The sequence below is a fragment of the Spermophilus citellus genome (genome assembly GCF_964194105.1).
Source record: "Spermophilus citellus genome assembly, chromosome: 9".
In the NCBI taxonomy this organism is placed as follows: Eukaryota; Metazoa; Chordata; class Mammalia; order Rodentia; family Sciuridae; genus Spermophilus; species Spermophilus citellus.
Window position 1 is genome coordinate 36,232,595 of NC_138191.1, and position 22,692 is coordinate 36,255,286.

Sequence of the window (22,692 nt, forward strand, 5' to 3'; positions counted from 1 at the left end):
CCCGTTCCATGAAAGTGTTTCTCGCAAGTCACTGCTTAGGGCTACATCAAGAGGAAAAAAAACATAGAGGACGAACGTGAAACTGCTTTATTTTGTCAAGTTTCAAGAAGCTAGCACAAACCGTGTTGGATTTAGAGTTCCAAATACATTTATCAATATAGGAGAAAACAGAGTGAAACCTAAAAATTTAAACTGTTACTGGAAATGAACGCTTCACCATAGAAGAACGAAATTTGGGGAACCAAGTCGGCTTAGTGTACTGACCATTACCTGAAAGTATCATCCAGTTTGGGTGAAAAAATATTTGCTGAGATTACTGGAGATTCGTAATTTTTGGAAGCTTGGGAACCCCTTTCCATGAAAATGTTTCTCGCCAGTCACTGCTTAGGGATACATCAAGAGGAAACAAGACATAGAGATAGAACGTGAAACTGCTTTATTTTGTCAAGTTTCAAGAAGCTAGCACAAACCGTGTTGGATTTAGAGTTCCAAATACATCTATCAATATAGGAGAAAACAGAGTGAAACCTAAAAATTCAAACTGTTAGTAGAAACGAACGCTTCAACATAGAAGAATGAAATTTGGAGAACCAAGTTGGCTTAGTGTACTGATCATTACCTGTAAGTATCATCCAGTTTTGGTGAAAAAATACTTGCTGAGATATCTGGAGATTCGTAATTTTAGGAAGCTTGGCAACCCCTTTCCATGAAAGTGTTTCTCGCCAGTCACTGCATAGGGCTACTTCAAGAGGAAAGAACACATAGAGACAGAACGTGAAACTACTTTATTTTGTCAAGTTTCAAGAAGCTAGCACAAACCGTGTTGGATTTAGAGTTCCAAATACATCTATCTATATAGGAGAAAACAGAGTGAAACCTAAAAATTCAAACTGTTACTGGAAATGAACGCTTCAACATAGAAGAACGAAATTTGGGGAACTAAGTGGGCTTAGTGTACTGATCATTACCTGAAAGTATCATCCAGTTTGGGTGAAAAAATATTTGCTGTGATTTCTGGAGATTCGTAGTTTTTGGAAGCTTGACAACCCCTTTCTATGAAAGTGTTTCTCGCCAGTCACGGCTTAGGGCTACATCAAGAGGAAACAACACATATATATAGAACGTGAAACTGCTTTATTTTGTCAAGTTTCAAGAAGCTAGCACAAACCGTGTTAGATTTAGAGTTCCAAATACATCTATCAATATAGGAGAAAACAGAGTGAAACCTAAAAATTCAAACTGTTACTGGAAATGAACGCTTCAACATAGAAGAACGAAATTTGGGGAACCAAGTCGGCTTAGTGTTCTGATCATTTCCTGAAAGTATCATCAAGTTTGGGTGAAAAAATATTTGCTGAGATTTCTGGTGATTCCTAATTTTTGGAAGCTTGGCAACCCCTTTCCATGAAAGTGTTTCTCGACAGTCACTGCTTAGGGCTACATCAAGAGGAAACAAAACATAGAGATAGAACGTGAAACTGATTTATTTTGTCAAGTTTCAAGAAGCTAGCACAAACCGTGTTGGATTTAGAGTTCCAAATACATCTATCAATATAGGAGAAAACAGAGTGAAACCTAAAAATTCAAACTGTTACTGGAAATGAACGCTTCAACATATAAGAACGAAATTTGGGGAACCAAGTCGGCTTAGTGTACTGATCATTACCTGAAAGTATCATCCAGTTTGGGTGAAAAAATATTTGCTGAGATTTCTGGTGATTCCTAATTTTTGGAAGCTTGGCAACCCCTTTCCATGAAAGTGTTTCTCGCCAGTCACTGCTTAGGGCTACATCAAGAGGAAACAAAACATAGAGATAGAACGTGAAACTGCTTTATTTTGTCAAGTTTCAAGAAGCTAGCACAAACCGTGTTGGATTTAGAGTTCCAAATACATCTATCAATATAGGAGAAAACAGAGTGAAACCTAAAAATTGAAACTGTTAGTAGAAACGAACGCTTCAACATAGAAGAATGAAATTTGGGGAACCAAGTTGGCTTATTGTACTGATCATTACCTGAAAGTATCATCCAGTTTGGGTGAAAAAATACTTGCTGAGATTTCTGGAGATTCGAAATTTTAGGAAGCTTGGCAACCCCTTTCCATGAAAGTGTTTCTCGCCAGTCACTGCTTAGGGCTACTTCAAGAGGAAACAACACATAGAGATAGAACGTGAAACTGCTTTATTTTGTCAAGTTTCAAGAAGCTAGCACAAACCGTGTTGGATTTAGAGTTCCAAATACATCTATCAATATAGGAGAAAACAGAGTGAAACCTAAAAATTCAAACTGTTACTGGAAATGAACGCTTCACCATTGAGGAACGAAATTTGGGGAACCAAGTTGGATTAGTGTACTGATCATTACCTGTAAGTATCATTCAGTTTTGGTGAAAAAATACTTGCTGAGATTTCTGGAGATTCGTAATTTTTGGAAGCTTGGGAACCCCTTTCCATGAAAGTGTTTCTCGCCAGTCACTGCTTAGGGCTACATCAAGAGGAAACAAAACTTAGAGATAGAATCTGAAACTCCTTTATTGTGTCAAGTTTCAAGAAGCTAGCACAAACCGTGTTGGATTTAGAGTTCCAAATACATCTATCAATATAGGAGAAAACAGAGTGAAACCTAAAATTTGAAACTGTTAGTAGAAATGAACGCTTCAACATAGAAGAACGAAATTTGGGGAACCAAGTTGGCTTATTGTACTGATCATTACCTGAAAGTAACATCCAGTTTGGGTGAAAAAATACTTGCTGAGATTTCTGGAGATTCGTAATTTTAGGAAGCTTGGCAACCCCTTTCCATGAAAGTGTTTCTCGCCAGTCACTGCTTAGGGATACATCAAGAGGAAACAAAACATAGAGATAGAACCTGAAACTACTTTATTGTGTCAAGTTTCAAGAAGCTAGCACAAACCGTGTTGGATTTAGAGTTCCAAATACATCTATCAATATAGGAGAAAACAGAGTGAAACCTAAAAATTCAAACTGTTACTGGAAATGAACGCTTCACCATAGAAGAACGAAATTTGGGGAACCAAGTTGGCTTATTGTACTGATCATTACCTGTAAGTATCATTCAGTTTTGGTGAAAAAATACTTGCTGAGATTTCTGGAGATTCGTAATTTTAGGAAGCTTGGCAACCCCTTTCCATGAAAGTGTTTCTCGCCAGTCACTGCATAGGGCTACTTCAAGAGGAAAGAACACATAGAGACAGAACGTGAAACTACTTTATTTTGTCAAGTTTCAAGAAGCTAGCACAAACCGTGTTGGATTTAGAGTTCCAAATACATCTATCTATATAGGAGAAAACAGAGTGAAACCTAAAAATTCAAACTGTTACTGGAAATGAACGCTTCAACATAGAAGAACGAAATTTGGGGAACCAAGTTGGCTTAGTGTACTGATCATTACCTGAAAGTATCATCCAGTTTGGGTGAAAAAATATTTGCTGTGATTTCTGGAGATTCGTAGTTTTTGGAAGCTTGACAACCCCTTTCTATGAAAGTGTTTCTCGCCAGTCACTGCTTAGGGCTACATCAAGAGGAAACAACACATAGATATAGAACATGAAACTGCTTTATTTTGTCAAGTTTCAAGAAGCTAGCACAAACCGTGTTGGATTTACAGTTCCAAATCCATCTATCAATATAGGAGAAAACAGAGTGAAACCTAAAAATTCAAACTGTTACTGGAAATGAACGCTTCAACATAGAAGAACGAAATTTGGGGAACCAAGTCGGCTTAGTGTACTGATCATTACCTGAAAGTATCATCCAGTTTGGGTGAAAAAATATTTGCTGAGATTTCTGGAGATTCGTAATTTTTGGAAGCTTGGCAACCCCTTTCCATGAAAGTGTTTCTCGCCAGTCACTGCTTAGGGATACATCAAGAGGAAACAAAACATAGAGATAGAACCTGAAACTACTTTATTGTGTCAAGTTTCAAGAAGCTAGCACAAACCGTGTTGGATTTAGAGTTCCAAATACATCTATCAATATAGGAGAAAACAGAGTGAAACCTAAAAATTGAAACTGTTAGTAGAAACGAACGCTTCAACATAGAAGAATGAAATTTGGGGAACCAAGTTGGCTTATTGTACTGATCATTACCTGAAAGTATCATCCAGTTTGGGTGAAAAAATATTTGCTGAGATTTCTGGAGATTCGTAATTTTTGGAAGCTTGGCAACCCCTTTCCATGAAAGTGTTTCTCGTCAGTCACTGCTTAGGGCTACATCAAGAGGAAAAAAAACATAGAGGACGAACGTGAAACTGCTTTATTTTGTCAAGTTTCAAGAAGCTAGCACAAACCGTGTTGGATTTAGAGTTCCAAATACATTTATCAATATAGGAGAAAACAGAGTGAAACCTAAAAATTTAAACTGTTACTGGAAATGAACGCTTCACCATAGAAGAACGAAATTTGGGGAACCAAGTCGGCTTAGTGTACTGACCATTACCTGAAAGTATCATCCAGTTTGGGTGAAAAAATATTTGCTGAGATTACTGGAGATTCGTAATTTTTGGAAGCTTGGGAACCCCTTTCCATGAAAATGTTTCTCGCCAGTCACTGCTTAGGGATACATCAAGAGGAAACAAGACATAGAGATAGAACGTGAAACTGCTTTATTTTGTCAAGTTTCAAGAAGCTAGCACAAACCGTGTTGGATTTAGATTTCCAAATACATCTATCAATATAGGAGAAAACAGAGTGAAACCTAAAAATTCAAACTGTTACTGGAAATGAACGCTTCAACATAGAAGAACGAAATTTGGGGAACCAAGTCGGCTTAGTGTACTGATCATTACCTGAAAGTATCATCCAGTTTGGGTGAAAAAATATTTGCTGAGATTTCTGGAGATTCGTAATTTTTGGAAGCTTGGGAACCCCTTTCCATGAAAGTGTTTCTCGCCAGTCACTGCTTAGGGATACATCAAGAGGAAACAAAACATAGAGATAGAACCTGAAACTACTTTATTGTGTCAAGTTTCAAGAAGCTAGCACAAACCGTGTTGGATTTAGAGTTCCAAATACATCTATCAATATAGGAGAAAACAGAGTGAAACCTAAAAATTGAAACTGTTAGTAGAAACGAACGCTTCAACATAGAAGAATGAAATTTGGGGAACCAAGTTGGCTTATTGTACTGATCATTACCTGAAAGTATCATCCAGTTTGGGTGAAAAAATATTTGCTGAGATTTCTGGAGATTCGTAATTTTTGGAAGCTTGGCAACCCCTTTCCATGAAAGTGTTTCTCGCCAGTCACTGCTTAGGACTACTTCAAGAGGAAACAACACATAGAGATAGAACGTGAAACTGCTTTATTTTGTCAAGTTTCAAGAAGCTAGCACAAACCGTGTTGGATTTAGAGTTCCAAATCCATCTATCAATATAGGAGAAAACAGAGTGATACCTAAAAATTCAAACTGTTACTGGAAATGAACGCTTCAACATAGAAGAACAAAATTTGGGGAACCAAGTCGGCTTAGTGTACTGATCATTACCTGAAAGTATCATCCAGTTTGGGTGCAGAAATATTTGCTGTGATTTCTGGAGATTCGTAGTTTTTGGAAGCTTGGCAACCCCTTTCTATGAAAGTGTTTCTCGCCAGTCACTGCTTAGGGCTACTTCAAGAGGAAACAAAACATAGAGATAGAACGTGAAACTGCTTTATTTTGTCAAGTTTCAAGAAGCTAGCACAAACCGTGTTGGATTTAGAGTTCCAAATACATCTATCAATATAGGAGAAAACAGAGTGAAACCTAAAAATTCAAACTGTTACTGGAAATGAACGCTTCACCATAGAAGAACGAAATTTGGGGAACCAAGTTGGCTTAGTGTACTGATCATTACCTGTAAGTATCATCCAGTTTTGGTGAAAAAATACTTGCTGAGATTTCTGGAGATTCGTAATTTTTGGAAGCTTGGCAACCCCTTTCCATGAAAGTGTTTCTCGCCAGTCACTGCTTAGGGCTACATCAAGAGGAAAAAAAACATAGAGGACGAACGTGAAACTGCTTTATTTTGTCAAGTTTCAAGAAGCTAGCACAAACCGTGTTGGATTTAGAGTTCCAAATACATTTATCAATATAGGAGAAAACAGAGTGAAACCTAAAAATTTAAACTGTTACTGGAAATGAACGCTTCACCATAGAAGAACGAAATTTGGGGAACCAAGTCGGCTTAGTGTACTGACCATTACCTGAAAGTATCATCCAGTTTGGGTGAAAAAATATTTGCTGAGATTACTGGAGATTCGTAATTTTTGGAAGCTTGGGAACCCCTTTCCATGAAAATGTTTCTCGCCAGTCACTGCGTAGGGATACATCAAGAGGAAACAAGAAATAGAGATAGAACGTGAAACTGCTTTATTTTGTCAAGTTTCAAGAAGCTAGCACAAACCGTGTTGGATTTAGATTTCCAAATACATCTATCAATATAGGAGAAAACAGAGTGAAACCTAAAAATTCAAACTGTTACTGTAAATGAACGCTTCAACATAGAAGAACGAAATTTGGGGAACCAAGTCGGCTTAGTGTACTGATCATTACCTGAAAGTATCATCCAGTTTGGGTGAAAAAATATTTGCTGAGATTTCTGGAGATTCGTAATTTTTGGAAGCTTGGGAACCCCTTTCCATGAAAGTGTTTCTCGCCAGTCACTGCTTAGGGATACATCAAGAGGAAACAAAACATAGAGATAGAACCTGAAACTACTTTATTGTGTCAAGTTTCAAGAAGCTAGCACAAACCGTGTTGGATTTAGAGTTCCAAATACATCTATCAATATAGGAGAAAACAGAGTGAAACCTAAAAATTGAAACAGTTAGTAGAAACGAACGCTTCAACATAGAAGAATGAAATTTGGGGAACCAAGTTGGCTTATTGTACTGATCATTACCTGAAAGTATCATCCAGTTTGGGTGAAAAAATATTTGCTGAGATTTCTGGAGATTCGTAATTTTTGGAAGCTTGGCAACCCCTTTCCATGAAAGTGTTTCTCGCCAGTCACTTCTTAGGGCTACATCAAGATGAAAAAAAACATGGAGATAGAATCTGAAACTACTTTATTGTGTCAAGTTTCAAGAAGCTAGCACAAACCGTGTTGGATTTAGAGTTCCAAATACATCTATCAATATAGGAGAAAACAGAGTGAAACCTAAAAATTCAAACTGTTACTGGAAATGAACGCTTTAACATAGAAGAACGAAATTTGGGGAACCAAGTCGGCTTAGTGTTCTGATCATTTCCTGAAAGTATCATCAAGTTTGGGTGAAAAAATATTTGCTGGGATTTCTGGTGATTCCTAATTTTTGGAAGCTTGGCAACCCCTTTCCATGAAAGTGTTTCTCGACAGTCACTGCTTAGGGCTACATCAAGAGGAAACAAAACATAGAGATAGAACGTGAAACTGCTTTATTTTGTCAAGTTTCAAGAAGCTAGCACAAACCGTGTTGGATTTAGAGTTCCAAATACATCTATCAATATAGGAGAAAACAGAGTGAAACCTAAAAATTCAAACTGTTACTGGAAATGAACGCTTCAACATAGAAGAACGAAACTTGGGGAACCAAGTCGGCTTAGTGTACTGATCATTACCTGAAAGTATCATCCAGTTTGGGTGAAAAAATATTTGCTGAGATTTCTGGAGATTCGTAATTTTTGGAAGCTTGGGAACCCCTTTCCATGAAAGTGTTTCTCGCCAGTCACTGCTTAGGGCTACATCAAGAGGAAACAAAACATAGAGATAGAATCTGAAACTCCTTTATTGTGTCAAGTTTCAAGAAGCTAGCACAAACCGTGTTGGATTTAGAGTTCCAAATACATCTATCAATATAGGAGAAAACAGAGTGAAACCTAAAAATTGAAACTGTTAGTAGAAACGAACGCTTCAACATAGAAGAATGAAATTTGGAGAACCAAGTTGGCTTAGTGTACTGATCATTACCTGAAAGTATCATCCAGTTTGGGTGAAAAAATACTTGCTGAGATTTCTGGAGATTCGTAATTTTAGGAAGCTTGGCAACCCCTTTCCATGAAAGTGTTTCTCGCCAGTCACTGCTTAGGGCTACTTCAAGAGGAAACAACACATAGAGATAGAACGTGAAACTGCTTTATTTTGTCAAGTTTCAAGAAGCTAGCACAAACCGTGTTGGATTTAGAGTTCCAAATACATCTATCAATATAGGAGAATACAGAGTGAAACCTAAAAATTCAAACTGTTACTGGAAATGAACGCTTCACCATTGAAGAACGAAATTTGGGGAACCAAGTTGGCTTAGTGTACTGATCATTACCTGAAAGTATCATCCAGTTTGGGTGAAAAAATATTTGCTGAGATTTCTGGAGATTCATAATTTTTGGAAGCCTGGCAACCCCTTTCTATGAAAGTGTTTCTCGCCAGTCACTGCTTAGGGCTACTTCAAGAGGAAACAAAACATAGAGACAGAACCTGAAACTACTTTATTGTGTCAAGTTTCAAGAAGCTAGCACAAACCGTGTTGGATTTAGAGTTCCAAATACATCTATCAATATAGGAGAAAACAGAGTGAAACCTAAAAATTGAAACTGTTAGTAGAAACGAACGCTTCAACATAGAAGAATGAAATTTGGGGAACCAAGTTGGCTTATTGTACTGATCATTACCTGAAAGTATCATCCAGTTTGGGTGAAAAAATATTTGCTGAGATTTCTGGAGATTCGTAATTTTTGGAAGCTTGGCAACCCCTTTCCATGAAAGTGTTTCTCGCCAGTCACTGCTTAGGGCTACTTCAAGAGGAAACAACACATAGAGATAGAACGTGAAACTGCTTTATTTTGTCAAGTTTCAAGAAGCTAGCACAAACCGTGTTGGATTTAGAGTTCCAAATCCATCTATCAATATAGGAGAAAACAGAGTGAAACCTAAAAATTCAAACTGTTACTGGAAATGAACGCTTCAACATAGAAGAACAAAATTTGGGGAACCAAGTCGGCTTAGTGTACTGATCATTATCTGAAAGTATCATCCAGTTTGGGTGCAGAAATATTTGCTGTGATTTCTGGAGATTCGTAGTTTTTGGAAGCTTGGCAACCCCTTTCCATGAAAGTGTTTCTCGCCAGTCACTGCTTAGGGCTACTTCAAGAGGAAACAAAACATAGAGATAGAACGTGAAACTGCTTTATTTTGTCAAGTTTCAAGAAGCTAGCACAAACCGTGTTGGATTTAGAGTTCCAAATACATCTATCAATATAGGAGAAAACAGAGTGAAACCTAAAAATTCAAACTGTTACTGGAAATCAACGCTTCACCATAGAAGAACGAAATTTGGGGAACCAAGTTGGCTTAGTGTACTGATCATTACCTGTAAGTATCATCCAGTTTTGGTGAAAAAATACTTGCTGAGATTTCTGGAGATTCGTAATTTTAGGAAGCTTGGCAACCCCTTTCCATGAAAGTGTTTCTCGCCAGTCACTGCATAAGGCTACTTCAAGAGGAAAGAACACATAGAGACAGAACGTGAAACTACTTTATTTTGTCAAGTTTCAAGAAGCTAGCACAAACCGTGTTGGATTTAGAGTTCCAAATACATCTATCAATATAGGAGAAAACAGAGTGAAACCTAAAAATTCAAACTGTTACTGGAAATGAACGCTTCAACATAGAAGAACGAAATTTGGGGAACCAAGTTGGCTTAGTGTACTGATCATTACCTGAAAGTATCATCCAGTTTGGGTGAAAAAATATTTGCTGTGATTTCTGGAGATTCGTAGTTTTTGGAAGCTTGACAACCCCTTTCTATGAAAGTGTTTCTCGCCAGTCACTGCTTAGGGCTACATCAAGAGGAAACAACACATAGATATAGAACGTGAAACTGCTTTATTTTGTCAAGTTTCAAGAAGCTAGCACAAACCGTGTTGGATTTACAGTTCCAAATCCATCTATCAATATAGGAGAAAACAGAGTGAAACCTAAAAATTCAAACTGTTACTGGAAATGAACGCTTCAACATAGAAGAACGAAATTTGGGGAACCAAGTCGGCTTAGTGTACTGATCATTACCTGAAAGTATCATCCAGTTTGGGTGAAAAAATATTTGCTGAGATTTTTGGAGATTCGTAATTTTTGGAAGCTTGGCAACCCCTTTCCATGAAAGTGTTTCTCGCCAGTCACTGCTTAGGGATACATCAAGAGGAAACAAAAAATAGAGATAGAACCTGAAACTACTTTATTGTGTCAAGTTTCAAGAAGCTAGCACAAACCGTGTTGGATTTAGAGTTCCAAATACATCTATCAATATAGGAGAAAACAGAGTGAAACCTAAAAATTGAAACTGTTAGTAGAAACGAACGCTTCAACATAGAAGAATGAAATTTGGGGAACCAAGTTGGCTTAGTGTACTGATCATTACCTGAAAGTATCATCCAGTTTGGGTGAAAAAATATTTGCTGAGATTTCTGGAGATTCGTAATTTTTGGAAGCTTGGCAACCCCTTTCCATGAAAGTGTTTCTCGCCAGTCACTGCTTAGGGCTACATCAAGAGGAAAAAAAACATAGAGGACGAACGTGAAACTGCTTTATTTTGTCAAGTTTCAAGAAGCTAGCACAAACCGTGTTGGATTTAGAGTTCCAAATACATTTATCAATATAGGAGAAAACAGAGTGAAACCTAAAAATTTAAACTGTTACTGGAAATGAACGCTTCACCATAGAAGAACCAAATTTGGGGAACCAAGTCGGCTTAGTGTACTGACCATTACCTGAAAGTATCATCCAGTTTGGGTGAAAAAATATTTGCTGAGATTACTGGAGATTCGTAATTTTTGGAAGCTTGGGAACCCCTTTCCATGAAAATGTTTCTCGCCAGTCACTGCGTAGGGATACATCAAGAGGAAACAAGACATAGAGATAGAACGTGAAACTGCTTTATTTTGTCAAGTTTCAAGAAGCTAGCACAAACCGTGTTGGATTTAGATTTCCAAATACATCTATCAATATAGGAGAAAACAGAGTGAAACCTAAAAATTCAAACTGTTACTGGAAATGAACGCTTCAACATAGAAGAACGAAATTTGGGGAACCAAGTCGGCTTAGTGTACTGATCATTACCTGAAAGTATCATCCAGTTTGGGTGAAAAAATATTTGCTGAGATTTCTGGAGATTCGTAATTTTTGGAAGCTTGGGAACCCCTTTCCATGAAAGTGTTTCTCGCCAGTCACTGCTTAGGGATACATCAAGAGGAAACAAAACATAGAGATAGAACCTGAAACTACTTTATTGTGTCAAGTTTCAAGAAGCTAGCACAAACCGTGTTGGATTTAGAGTTCCAAATACATCTATCAATATAGGAGAAAACAGAGTGAAACCTAAAAATTGAAACAGTTAGTAGAAACGAACGCTTCAACATAGAAGAATGAAATTTGGGGAACCAAGTTGGCTTATTGTACTGATCATTACCTGAAAGTATCATCCAGTTTGGGTGAAAAAATATTTGCTGAGATTTCTGGAGATTCGTAATTTTTGGAAGCTTGGCAACCCCTTTCCATGAAAGTGTTTCTCGCCAGTCACTTCTTAGGGCTACATCAAGATGAAAAAAAACATGGAGATAGAATCTGAAACTACTTTATTGTGTCAAGTTTCAAGAAGCTAGCACAAACCGTGTTGGATTTAGAGTTCCAAATACATCTATCAATATAGGAGAAAACAGAGTGAAACCTAAAAATTCAAACTGTTACTGGAAATGAACGCTTTAACATAGAAGAACGAAATTTGGGGAACCAAGTCGGCTTAGTGTTCTGATCATTTCCTGAAAGTATCATCAAGTTTGGGTGAAAAAATATTTGCTGGGATTTCTGGTGATTCCTAATTTTTGGAAGCTTGGCAACCCCTTTCCATGAAAGTGTTTCTCGACAGTCACTGCTTAGGGCTACATCAAGAGGAAACAAAACATAGAGATAGAACGTGAAACTGCTTTATTTTGTCAAGTTTCAAGAAGCTAGCACAAACCGTGTTGGATTTAGAGTTCAAAATACATCTATCAATATAGGAGAAAACAGAGTGAAACCTAAAAATTCAAACTGTTACTGGAAATGAACGCTTCAACATAGAAGAACGAAACTTGGGGAACCAAGTCGGCTTAGTGTACTGATCATTACCTGAAAGTATCATCCAGTTTGGGTGAAAAAATATTTGCTGAGATTTCTGGAGATTCGTAATTTTTGGAAGCTTGGGAACCCCTTTCCATGAAAGTGTTTCTCGCCAGTCACTGCTTAGGGCTACATCAAGAGGAAACAAAACATAGAGATAGAATCTGAAACTCCTTTATTGTGTCAAGTTTCAAGAAGCTAGCACAAACCGTGTTGGATTTAGAGTTCCAAATACATCTATCAATATAGGAGAAAACAGAGTGAAACCTAAAAATTGAAACTGTTAGTAGAAACGAACGCTTCAACATAGAAGAATGAAATTTGGAGAACCAAGTTGGCTTAGTGTACTGATCATTACCTGAAAGTATCATCCAGTTTGGGTGAAAAAATACTTGCTGAGATTTCTGGAGATTCGTAATTTTAGGAAGCTTGGCAACCCCTTTCCATGAAAGTGTTTCTCGCCAGTCACTGCTTAGGGCTACTTCAAGAGGAAACAACACATAGAGATAGAACGTGAAACTGCTTTATTTTGTCAAGTTTCAAGAAGCTAGCACAAACCGTGTTGGATTTAGAGTTCCAAATACATCTATCAATATAGGAGAATACAGAGTGAAACCTAAAAATTCAAACTGTTACTGGAAATGAACGCTTCACCATTGAAGAACGAAATTTGGGGAACCAAGTTGGATTAGTGTACTGATCATTACCTGAAAGTATCATCCAGTTTGGGTGAAAAAATATTTGCTGAGATTTCTGGAGATTCATAATTTTTGGAAGCCTGGCAACCCCTTTCTATGAAAGTGTTTCTCGCCAGTAACTGCTTAGGGCTACTTCAAGAGGAAACAAAACATAGAGACAGAACCTGAAACTACTTTATTGTGTCAAGTTTCAAGAAGCTAGCACAAACCGTGTTGGATTTAGAGTTCCAAATACATCTATCAATATAGGAGAAAACAGAGTGAAACCTAAAAATTGAAACTGTTAGTAGAAACGAACGCTTCAACATAGAAGAATGAAATTTGGGGAACCAAGTTGGCTTATTGTACTGATCATTACCTGAAAGTATCATCCAGTTTGGGTGAAAAAATATTTGCTTAGATTTCTGGAGATTCGTAATTTTTGGAAGCTTGGCAACCCCTTTCCATGAAAGTGTTTCTCGCCAGTCACTGCTTAGGGCTACTTCAAGAGGAAACAACACATAGAGATAGAACGTGAAACTGCTTTATTTTGTCAAGTTTCAAGAAGCTAGCACAAACCGTGTTGGATTTAGAGTTCCAAATCCATCTATCAATATAGGAGAAAACAGAGTGAAACCTAAAAATTCAAACTGTTACTGGAAATGAACGCTTCAACATAGAAGAACAAAATTTCGGGAACCAAGTCGGCTTAGTGTACTGATCATTACCTGAAAGTATCATCCAGTTTGGGTGCAGAAATATTTGCTGTGATTTCTGGAGATTCGTAGTTTTTGGAAGCTTGGCAACCCCTTTCCATGAAAGTGTTTCTCGCCAGTCACTGCTTAGGGCTACTTCAAGAGGAAACAAAACATAGAGATAGAACGTGAAACTGCTTTATTTTGTCAAGTTTCAAGAAGCTAGCACAAACCGTGTTGGATTTAGAGTTCCAAATACATCTATCAATATAGGAGAAAACAGAGTGAAACCTAAAAATTCAAACTGTTACTGGAAATGAACGCTTCACCATAGAAGAACGAAATTTGGGGAACCAAGTTGGCTTAGTGTACTGATCATTACCTGTAAGTATCATCCAGTTTTGGTGAAAAAATACTTGCTGAGATTTCTGGAGATTCGTAATTTTAGGAAGCTTGGCAACCCCTTTCCATGAAAGTGTTTCTCGCCAGTCACTGCATAGGGCTACTTCAAGAGGAAAGAACACATAGAGACAGAACGTGAAACTACTTTATTTTGTCAAGTTTCAAGAAGCTAGCACAAACCGTGTTGGATTTAGAGTTCCAAATACATCTATCAATATAGGAGAAAACAGAGTGAAACCTAAAAATTCAAACTGTTACTGGAAATGAACGCTTCAACATAGAAGAACGAAATTTGGGGAACCAAGTTGGCTTAGTGTACTGATCATTACCTGAAAGTATCATCCAGTTTGGGTGAAAAAATATTTGCTGTGATTTCTGGAGATTCGTAGTTTTTGGAAGCTTGACAACCCCTTTCTATGAAAGTGTTTCTCGCCAGTCACTGCTTAGGGCTACATCAAGAGGAAACAACACATAGAGATAGGACGTGAAACTGCTTTATTTTGTCAAGTTTCAAGAAGCTAGCACAAACCGTGTTGGATTTACAGTTCCAAATCCATCTATCAATATAGGAGAAAACAGAGTGAAACCTAAAAATTCAAACTGTTACTGGAAATGAACGCTTCAACATAGAAGAACGAAATTTGGGGAACCAAGTCGGCTTAGTGTACTGATCATTACCTGAAAGTATCATCCAGTTTGGGTGAAAAAATATTTGCTGAGATTTCTGGAGATTCGTAATTTTTGGAAGCTTGGCAACCCCTTTCCATGAAAGTGTTTCTCGCCAGTCACTGCTTAGGGATACATCAAGAGGAAACAAAAAATAGAGATAGAACCTGAAACTACTTTATTGTGTCAAGTTTCAAGAAGCTAGCACAAACCGTGTTGGATTTAGAGTTCCAAATACATCTATCAATATAGGAGAAAACAGAGTGAAACCTAAAAATTGAAACTGTTAGTAGAAACGAACGCTTCAACATAGAAGAATGAAATTTGGGGAACCAAGTTGGCTTAGTGTACTGATCATTACCTGAAAGTATCATCCAGTTTGGGTGAAAAAATATTTGCTGAGATTTCTGGAGATTCGTAATTTTTGGAAGCTTGGCAACCCCTTTCCATGAAAGTGTTTCTCGCCAGTCACTGCTTAGGGCTACATCAAGAGGAAAAAAAACATAGAGGACGAACGTGAAACTGCTTTATTTTGTCAAGTTTCAAGAAGCTAGCACAAACCGTGTTGGATTTAGAGTTCCAAATACATTTATCAATATAGGAGAAAACAGAGTGAAACCTAAAAATTTAAACTGTTACTGGAAATGAACGCTTCACCATAGAAGAACGAAATTTGGGGAACCAAGTCGGCTTAGTGTACTGACCATTACCTGAAAGTATCATCCAGTTTGGGTGAAAAAATATTTGCTGAGATTACTGGAGATTCGTAATTTTTGGAAGCTTGGGAACCCCTTTCCATGAAAATGTTTCTCGCCAGTCACTGCGTAGGGATACATCAAGAGGAAACAAGACATAGAGATAGAACGTGAAACTGCTTTATTTTGTCAAGTTTCAAGAAGCTAGCACAAACCGTGTTGGATTTAGATTTCCAAATACATCTATCAATATAGGAGAAAACAGAGTGAAACCTAAAAATTCAAACTGTTACTGGAAATGAACGCTTCAACATAGAAGAACGAAATTTGGGGAACCAAGTCGGCTTAGTGTACTGATCATTACCTGAAAGTATCATCCAGTTTGGGTGAAAAAATATTTGCTGAGATTTCTGGAGATTCGTAATTTTTGGAAGCTTGGGAACCCCTTTCCATGAAAGTGTTTCTCGCCAGTCACTGCTTAGGGATACATCAAGAGGAAACAAAACATAGAGATAGAACCTGAAACTACTTTATTGTGTCAAGTTTCAAGAAGCTAGCACAAACCGTGTTGGATTTAGAGTTCCAAATACATCTATCAATATAGGAGAAAACAGAGTGAAACCTAAAAATTGAAACAGTTAGTAGAAACGAACGCTTCAACATAGAAGAATGAAATTTGGGGAACCAAGTTGGCTTATTGTACTGATCATTACCTGAAAGTATCATCCAGTTTGGGTGAAAAAATATTTGCTGAGATTTCTGGAGATTCGTAATTTTTGGAAGCTTGGCAACCCCTTTCCATGAAAGTGTTTCTCGCCAGTCACTGCTTAGGGCTACTTCAAGAGGAAACAACACATAGAGATAGAACGTGAAACTGCTTTATTTTGTCAAGTTTCAAGAAGCTAGCACAAACCGTGTTGGATTTAGAGTTCCAAATACATCTATCAATATAGGAGAATACAGAGTGAAACCTAAAAATTCAAACTGTTACTGGAAATGAACGCTTCACCATTGAAGAACGAAATTTGGGGAACCAAGTTGGATTCGTGTACTGATCATTACCTGAAAGTATCATCCAGTTTGGGTGAAAAAATATTTGCTGAGATTTCTGGAGATTCATAATTTTTGGAAGCCTGGCAACCCCTTTCTATGAAAGTGTTTCTCGCCAGTCACTGCTTAGGGCTACTTCAAGAGGAAACAAAACATAAAGACAGAACCTGAAACTACTTTATTGTGTCAAGTTTCAAGAAGCTAGCACAAACCGTGTTGGATTTAGAGTTCCAAATACATCTATCAATATAGGAGAAAACAGAGTGAAACCTAAAAATTCAAACTGTTACTGGAAATGAACGCTTCAACATAGAAGAACGAAATTTGGGGAACCAAGTTGGCTTAGTGTACTGATCATTACCTGAAAGTATCATCCAGTTTGGGTGAAAAAATATTTGCTGTGATTTCTGGAGATTCGTAGTTTTTGGAAGCTTGACAACCCCTTTCTATGAAAGTGTTTCTCGCCAGTCACTGCTTAGGGCTACATCAAGAGGAAACAACACATAGATATAGAACGTGAAACTGCTTTATTTTGTCAAGTTTCAAGAAGCTAGCACAAACCGTGTTGGATTTACAGTTCCAAATCCATCTATCAATATAGGAGAAAACAGAGTGAAACCTAAAAATTCAAACTGTTACTGGAAATGAACGCTTCAACATAGAAGAACGAAATTTGGGGAACCAAGTCGGCTTAGTGTACTGATCATTACCTGAAAGTATCATCCAGTTTGGGTGAAAAAATATTTGCTGAGATTTCTGGAGATTCGTAATTTTTGGAAGCTTGGCAACCCCTTTCCATGAAAGTGTTTCTCGCCAGTCACTGCTTAGGGATACATCAAGAGGAAACAAAACATAGAGATAGAACCTGAAACTACTTTATTGTGTCAAGTTTCAAGAAGCTAGCACAAACCGTGTTGGATTTAGAGTTCCAAATACATCTATCAATATAGGAGAAAACAGAGTGAAACCTAAAAATTGAAACTGTTAGTAGAAACGAACGCTTCAACATAGAAGAATGAAATTTGGGGAACCAAGTTGGCTTATTGTACTGATCATTACCTGAAAGTATCATCCAGTTTGGGTGAAAAAATATTTGCTGAGATTTCTGGAGATTCGTAATTTTTGGAAGCTTGGCAACCCCTTTCCATGAAAGTGTTTCTCGCCAGTCACTGCTTAGGGCTACATCAAGAGGAAAAAAAACATAGAGGACGAACGTGAAACTGCTTTATTTTGTCAAGTTTCAAGAAGCTAGCACAAACCGTGTTGGATTTAGAGTTCCAAATACATTTATCAATATAGGAGAAAACAGAGTGAAACCTAAAAATTTAAACTGTTACTGGAAATGAACGCTTCACCATAGAAGAACGAAATTTGGGGAACCAAGTCGGCTTAGTGTACTGACCATTACCTGAAAGTATCATCCAGTTTGGGTGAAAAAATATTTGCTGAGATTACTGGAGATTCGTAATTTTTGGAAGCTTGGGAACCCCTTTCCATGAAAATGTTTCTCGCCAGTCACTGCTTAGGGATACATCAAGAGGAAACAAGACATAGAGATAGAACGTGAAACTGCTTTATTTTGTCAAGTTTCAAGAAGCTAGCACAAACCGTGTTGGATTTAGATTTCCAAATACATGTATCAATATAGGAGAAAACAGAGTGAAACCTAAAAATTCAAACTGTTACTGGAAATGAACGCTTCAACATAGAAGAACGAAATTTGGGGAACCAAGTCGGCTTAGTGTACTGATCATTACCTGAAAGTATCATCCAGTTTGGGTGAAAAAATATTTGCTGAGATTTCTGGAGATTCGTAATTTTTGGAAGCTTGGGAACCCCTTTCCATGAAAGTGTTTCTCGCCAGTCACTGCTTAGGGATACATCAAGAGGAAACAAAACATAGAGATAGAACCTGAAACTACTTTATTGTGTCAAGTTTCAAGAAGCTAGCACAAACCGTGTTGGATTTAGAGTTCCAAATACATCTATCAATATAGGAGAAAACAGAGTGAAACCTAAAAATTGAAACAGTTAGTAGAAACGAACGCTTCAACATAGAAGAATGAAATTTGGGGAACCAAGTTGGCTTATTGTACTGATCATTACCTGAAAGTATCATCCAGTTTGGGTGAAAAAATATTTGCTGAGATTTCTGTAGATTCGTAATTTTTGGAAGCTTGGCAACCCCTTTCCATGAAAGTGTTTCTCGCCAGTCACTGCTTAGGACTACTTCAAGAGGAAACAACACATAGAGATAGAACGTGAAACTGCTTTATTTTGTCAAGTTTCAAGAAGCTAGCACAAACCGTGTTGGATTTAGAGTTCCAAATCCATCTATCAATATAGGAGAAAACAGAGTGAAACCTAAAAATTCAAACTGTTACTGGAAATGAACGCTTCAACATAGAAGAACAAAATTTGGGGAACCAAGTCGGCTTAGTGTACTGATCATTACCTGAAAGTATCATCCAGTTTGGGTGCAGAAATATTTGCTGTGATTTCTGGAGATTCGTAGTTTTTGGAAGCTTGGCAACCCCTTTCTATGAAAGTGTTTCTCGCCAGTCACTGCTTAGGGCTACTTCAAGAGGAAACAAAACATAGAGATAGAACGTGAAACTGCTTTATTTTGTCAAGTTTCAAGAAGCTAGCACAAACCGTGTTGGATTTAGAGTTCCAAATACATCTATCAATATAGGAGAAAACAGAGTGAAACCTAAAAATTCAAACTGTTACTGGAAATGAACGCTTCACCATAGAAGAACGAAATTTGGGGAACCAAGTTGGCTTAGTGTACTGATCATTACCTGTAAGTATCATCCAGTTTTGGTGAAAAAATACTTGCTGAGATTTCTGGAGATTCGTAATTTTTGGAAGCTTGGCAACCCCTTTCCATGAAAGTGTTTCTCGCCAGTCACTGCTTAGGGCTACATCAAGAGGAAAAAAAACATAGAGGACAAACGTGAAACTGCTTTATTTTGTCAAGTTTCAAGAAGCTAGCACAAACCGTGTTGGATTTAGAGTTCCAAATACATTTATCAATATAGGAGAAAACAGAGTGAAACCTAAAAATTTAAACTGTTACTGGAAATGAACGCTTCACCATAGAAGAACGAAATTTGGGGAACCAAGTCGGCTTAGTGTACTGACCATTACCTGAAAGTATCATCCAGTTTGGGTGAAAAAATATTTGCTGAGATTACTGGAGATTCGTAATTTTTGGAAGCTTGGGAACCCCTTTCCATGAAAATGTTTCTCGCCAGTCACTGCGTAGGGATACATCAAGAGGAAACAAGACATAGAGATAGAACGTGAAACTGCTTTATTTTGTCAAGTTTCAAGAAGCTAGCACAAACCGTGTTGGATTTAGATTTCCAAATACATCTATCAATATAGGAGAAAACAGAGTGAAACCTAAAAATTCAAACTGTTACTGTAAATGAACGCTTCAACATAGAAGAACGAAATTTGGGGAACCAAGTCGGCTTAGTGTACTGATCATTACCTGAAAGTATCATCCAGTTTGGGTGAAAAAATATTTGCTGAGATTTCTGGAGATTCGTAATTTTTGGAAGCTTGGGAACCCCTTTCCATGAAAGTGTTTCTCGCCAGTCACTGCTTAGGGATACATCAAGAGGAAAAAAAACATAGAGATAGAACCTGAAACTACTTTATTGTGTCAAGTTTCAAGAAGCTAGCACAAACCGTGTTGGATTTAGAGTTCCAAATACATCTATCAATATAGGAGAAAACAGAGTGAAACCTAAAAATTGAAACAGTTAGTAGAAACGAACGCTTCAACATAGAAGAATGAAATTTGGGGAACCAAGTTGGCTTATTGTACTGATCATTACCTGAAAGTATCATCCAGTTTGGGTGAAAAAATATTTGCTGAGATTTCTGGAGATTCGTAATTTTTGGAAGCTTGGCAACCCCTTTCCATGAAAGTGTTTCTCGCCAGTCACTGCTTAGGGCTACTTCAAGAGGAAACAACACATAGAGATAGAATGTGAAACTGCTTTATTTTGTCAAGTTTCAAGAAGCTAGCACAAACCGTGTTGGATTTAGAGTTCCAATCCATCTATTAATATAGGAGAAAACAGAGTGAAACCTAAAAATTCAAACTGTTACTGGAAATGAACGCTTCAACATAGAAGAACAAAATTTGGGGAACCAAGTCGGCTTAGTGTACTGATCATTACCTGAAAGTATCATCCAGTTTGGGTGCAGAAATATTTGCTGTGATTTCTGGAGATTCGTAGTTTTTGGAAGCTTGGCAACCCCTTTCCATGAAAGTGTTTCTCGCCAGTCACTGCTTAGGGCTACTTCAAGAGGAAACAAAACATAGAGATAGAACGTGAAACTGCTTTATTTTGTCAAGTTTCAAGAAGCTAGCACAAACCGTGTTGGATTTAGAGTTCCAAATACATCTATCAATATAGGAGAAAACAGAGTGAAACCTAAAAATTCAAACTGTTACTGGAAATGAACGCTTCACCATAGAAGAACGAAATTTGGGGAACCAAGTTGGCTTAGTGTACTGATCATTACCTGTAAGTATCATCCAGTTTTGGTGAAAAAATACTTGCTGAGATTTCTGGAGATTCGTAATTTTAGGAAGCTTGGCAACCCCTTTCCATGAAAGTGTTTCTCGCCAGTCACTGCATAGGGCTACTTCAAGAGGAAAGAACACATAGAGACAGAACGTGAAACTACTTTATTTTGTCAAGTTTCAAGAAGCTAGCACAAACCGTGTTGGATTTAGAGTTCCAAATACATCTATCAATATAGGAGAAAACAGAGTGAAACCTAAAAATTCAAACTGTTACTGGAAATGAACGCTTCAACATAGAAGAACGAAATTTGGGGAACCAAGTTGGCTTAGTGTACTGATCATTACCTGAAAGTATCATCCAGTTTGGGTGAAAAAATATTTGCTGTGATTTCTGGAGATTCGTAGTTTTTGGAAGCCTTACAACCCCTTTCTATAAAAGTGTTTCTCGCCAGTCACTGCTTAGGGCTACATCAAGAGGAAACAACACATAGATATAGAACGTGAAACTGCTTTATTTTGTCAAGTTTCAAGAAGCTAGCACAAACCGTGTTGGATTTACAGTTCCAAATCCATCTATCAATATAGGAGAAAACAGAGTGAAACCTAAAAATTCAAACTGTTACTGGAAATGAACGCTTCAACATAGAAGAACGAAATTTGGGGAACCAAGTCGGCTTAGTGTACTGATCATTACCTGAAAGTATCATCCAGTTTGGGTGAAAAAATATTTGCTGAGATTTCTGGAGATTCGTAATTTTTGGAAGCTTGGCAACCCCTTTCCATGAAAGTGTTTCTCGCCAGTCACTGCTTAGGGATACATCAAGAGGAAACAAAAAATAGAGATAGAACCTGAAACTACTTTATTGTGTCAAGTTTCAAGAAGCTAGCACAAACCGTGTTGGATTTAGAGTTCCAAATACATCTATCAATATAGGAGAAAACAGAGTGAAACCTAAAAATTGAAACTGTTAGTAGAAACGAACGCTTCAACATAGAAGAATGAAATTTGGGGAACCAAGTTGGCTTAGTGTACTGATCATTACCTGAAAGTATCATCCAGTTTGGGTGAAAAAATATTTGCTGAGATTTCTGGAGATTCGTAATTTTTGGAAGCTTGGCAACCCCTTTCCATGAAAGTGTTTCTCGCCAGTCACTGCTTAGGGCTACATCAAGAGGAAAAAAAACATAGAGGACGAACGTGAAACTGCTTTATTTTGTCAAGTTTCAAGAAGCTAGCACAAACCGTGTTGGATTTAGAGTTCCAAATACATTTATCAATATAGGAGAAAACAGAGTGAAACCTAAAAATTTAAACTGTTACTGGAAATGAACGCTTCACCATAGAAGAACGAAATTTGGGGAACCAAGTCGGCTTAGTGTACTGACCATTACCTGAAAGTATCATCCAGTTTGGGTGAAAAAATATTTGCTGAGATTACTGGAGATTCGTAATTTTTGGAAGCTTGGGAACCCCTTTCCATGAAAATGTTTCTCGCCAGTCACTGCGTAGGGATACATCAAGAGGAAACAAGACATAGAGATAGAACGTGAAACTGCTTTATTTTGTCAAGTTTCAAGAAGCTAGCACAAACCGTGTTGGATTTAGATTTCCAAATACATCTATCAATATAGGAGAAAACAGAGTGAAACCTAAAAATTCAAACTGTTACTGGAAATGAACGCTTCAACATAGAAGAACGAAATTTGGGGAACCAAGTCGGCTTAGTGTACTGATCATTACCTGAAAGTATCATCCAGTTTGGGTGAAAAAATATTTGCTGAGATTTCTGGAGATTCGTAATTTTTGGAAGCTTGGGAACCCCTTTCC